The sequence below is a fragment of the Hipposideros armiger genome, unplaced genomic scaffold (assembly GCF_001890085.2).
Source record: "Hipposideros armiger isolate ML-2016 unplaced genomic scaffold, ASM189008v1 scaffold_710, whole genome shotgun sequence".
Lineage (NCBI taxonomy): Eukaryota > Metazoa > Chordata > Mammalia > Chiroptera > Hipposideridae > Hipposideros > Hipposideros armiger.
Genome location: NW_017732060.1, coordinates 4,109 through 8,216, shown reverse-complemented (window position 1 = coordinate 8,216; position 4,108 = coordinate 4,109).

Here is a 4,108-nt window from a genome sequence, read left to right as displayed (position 1 = left end):
CATATTTGGGTAGTGTTAAACCATTTTTAGCCCTGGGATTTGAGGCTCTGCCTTAACCTAACTGGCTTGCCTGTTAGTCACATTCACTGGAAGATTGCTTGACTGCTTAACCACGGCTATTCTAATGAGTCCCAGTCATGAATTCAATCCCCATGTGAACCTGTATGCACAGGCAGCAGTCAGAAACCCAGCAGCCACCATGTCTGGGGGATAGAACATGGCAGAGGGAACATGCGCTCAGTCCCTACTAAAACCCAACTCTGCATTAAACGTAAAAAGGGTGAAAGTGATGATGTTGAACCTGAACTCTCCATGCCCTAAAAAAATCAACTGTGAGAACTTGAATGAAACATTGCTTAAGAAACAGGCTCAGTTTTTATTTCAAGTTTGAAAATCATCTTAACATTACCTTTATTTACTCAAATTTCAAAACCTCCCAGTCTACATGAGAAATTCTCTAGGGCTTTTATCAGACAGAGAGGGAGACAGAATACATAAAATTACTTTTCATCTCAATGGATAAGAAGGTTAGTGCCCCTGGATGACCTGATGAAGGTCAAGTTCCCTTTGGCCCTAACATCCCTGTGGCCTTTTGCTGATAATTCACCAAAGCTGATAATTTGTTTACTCAGAGGCCTGTGGCTGCCAGGCCTTGGTACCCAAAACGTGACCCTTCAAACACAGCATCAACACTATCTGGATTATATTTAGAAATGCAGAGTCTCAGAACCCATCACTGAATCTGAATCTGTGTTTCGACAGATCTCCAGTGGTTTGTACTCACATTAAAATCTGAAGAACACTATCTCAGAGTGTCTGAGCTCTTAGCTCCTAAGGGGATCCTGATGGGCATATTCTGTTTGGCTGACGAAGTACTTGAGTATAGAATGTATCTTGCAATCTTTCTGATCTAAATCATTTTTTTTCTTCCTGCATACCTACAATGCCTGGCATTTAAAAAAGCATTTCATTTCTCTGATTTTCTCAAAGTTTCCCTCCCAGAGATGTGCTGAAATTCTGCTGATTTTGCTCTGAGAAGCCAGGTGGCTATATTTGAGACAAAGATTTGCTGTAAGTTGATTACCATCTATGGCTCTGAAAAATTAAGTGAAAACATCTGTTCTAAGGTCAAGATGCATTTAGTTGACACTCAAGACAGATCCCTGAAACCGGCACACAATACAGGGCCAGGGCTCCATGGTTAGGGCTGCTGTTAAGGAGTGCCTCTGTCAAGCCGGCAACAAACATTAATCACACTCCAGTTGCTGGGTTTTCAAATGAATGAGCAAAACACAGAGAACTTGCAGTGGTATGGAGGACTATACAATTTCGCATATAGAATGGAATATAGTGGGAAAGACCTGTGTTCCCTGGATTCAAATTCTCTTCATTGCTTCATGGGGAAGAATACATTGTCTTGGAACTCAGAAATCTTTTTCATTCCAAAATGGCTGTCATCTGGTTCATAAGAATCCCCTAATTGTACCCAGATACCACCCCAAACCTACAGAATTGGATGTCCACAGGTGGGCCTGGACACCTATGTTTATCACCAGCTCCAGAGGCAATCCTGATGCACAGGCACAGCCCATGGTTTGGGGCTGTACTGGGGTATCTTATTGCAACTCAGTAAAATTCTGTTGAGGGTGATGCCAAAGGTCATTGTGACAAGGAGCCAGCTGTCTACTGGGAGCTGGGGTTTCTAACTTCTTGAGGCTCAGCATCTGGATAGACTCTCAGCCAAAACTCTTGTGATGAAACTGGCCCAACTTGTGGGGGGAAAAAAACGATTAAAAATGTTTGCCTTGGTGATCTGGAGTCAATACAACCCCCATATTGAATGGGGTTCAAGCAACATCCTCAGGCCAAAAGTGTATTTTAGGCATTGATTACTGGGGAAAGTGATAAAGAGAGAAGGTTGATGGGCTCTATTAGATGCAAAGAGTCTTGAATGCATCATTCTGCTCAAGTATCTAATTTCAGACATTTGTTGATCACTTACTATATATATGGCTCTGTGTCTTGGGGAATGCTGTGAAGATGATAATTCTGTAAGACTTTCATTTGTATTGTACACCAGGTGAAAAGAGTCATTCAGGAGCAAATGTCAGAAACACAGTGAATCTATTAGGATGGACCTTTTAGGTACCACCTGGTACTTGGCTGAGCTGAGAAACTGACCAAACTTTTGTTGCCTGCGTGTCTGCCCAATTTTGGACTTTAGTTCTGATGGTTAGTTTGGGGCCAGTAGTACTGCGTGGAGGTAGCCTGTGTGTATGTGAGTGTGTGTGAGTGGGTAGTTCTCTAGTCCTGTTTCTTCCATAACTACAACATTCTGTGATAAAAAAAACTATTAACATTTTTCAACCTTATGTAAAGTTCTATGTAAACACAGCCTCAGAACTCCCCTTTCAATCAGATTGCCTTCCTCAGATATACTTTATGTAGGAATTCTGGATCACTGTTGGTTTGGGCCCATTCCTTGCACTAGTGAATTTTCTCCACGGCCTTCCTGCCTCTTAGCCCAGTCCTTGGCTTGCAACTGCTAGTCTTCCTCTGTAGAGTAAAAATCCGAGCTCGAGCCCATGCTGGTGTCCACAGTCCTTGTTGTGGGACCTCTGTGTTGGCTCTTGCCCACCTGGGCATCCACATATCTGCCATTCTCGGTTGTATCTACCCCATGAGGCCACTTCTTGATAGACCCTCTAAAATCAACTGTTGCCCTGGTCTCTTGCCTCTCTCTTGGAAACTAAACTCTGCCTGCTGGGCTGGACTTTCTCTGTGCATCAGCAGCTGGGTCAAGCTGCCTACCACCTGTCCCACCCTAGGATGGAAGGACTGGTTTTAAGGTCCTGGCCCCTCCTCAGTTTCACTGTCTTCAGGCCCCTCAGTCCACTCAGTTAATTGAGTCATATGTGGCTGTGTTTCAAGATATATAACTCAGACAAAGGGAGAAGTTGCATTTTGTTTGCAGGAGGGTGTCTCTGTAACCAGCCTTGCATTGCAAGGATCCTTGTAATGATTTAGCCACCCTTCCAAGAATGTTATTTGACACTTCAATAGAACTCAAATTAATTCATACATGTTACTGCCATTATCTCCTCCCCCAATCTTGATTTAACAGCCATTAGTATTCCTATTTTGTAGGTAAGAAAAACAATCTCAAGTTTTTCCACCACTAATCATTGCCTGAAGTTTATTTTACTGCATTTTAGTTCTCAGATTAATCTTGTCCCTGCAAAGAAGTCATCATATTTACTAGTGAGAGACACCCATGCAGAGATCTTTTTCCAACCCTGGGCACACATTGTGTAATTAAAAACAAACTCTTTGGGTATGTACAGTTCTTTTCATTCCAAAGATTCCCAAAGCACTTTTACAAGCTTAACTTAGGCTGAATATCCCCATTACCTCATCCAGCTCTGAAATGTAGCAACCTCTGGGGGACCTTGTGGCAGCTGCTTAACAATGCACAGACATACAGTACTGCAGCATGAACACAGGAGCTGCCGGGTCCATAGTTCTTTTTTATTTTGTATGGCAAGAGATGCAGATCAGAACAGAGTCAGGAAATCACCTAGGAGCACTACCACAGTTGTATAAATGTGTTGTTTATAGAATCTTAGAGGAGCAAAGCATTTTCACCCAAGGCATACCTTCCAGCCAAGCAACCCTCCTGGAGCTAGTAGGTCCAAGTAGGGAACAGATTGGACAAAAAGTCCGGTCTGGAAGGTAACCTAGAAGGGTAACACTGTAAAATTTCCTGGATGTTGAAATTTTAAATTTATACAATTGTTTGCTGGATACTTTTCATGCTCCCCTCCAGATCTATTCTATACCTTTCCACTCTGTTCTGTTTCCTGAGAGGCTGACCTTTACAGAATGCCTCACTGGGGTTCTCCTGCCCTCTGGTTTCTGGACTCTGCCAATGGTTGAAGAGTAGTAATGTTAGGATACTTATTTCTTCTGTGAAGATGTTCTTCCACCAAAGCCTGCTGTTCCTGTCAGATGGCCCTCTTTTCCAGTGACAGCTGCTCTTTCTGCATTAGATAACTGCTCCCTTTCCTTGCTCCTTGGAACTACATTGACAAGGGCTCCCTGATGTTGC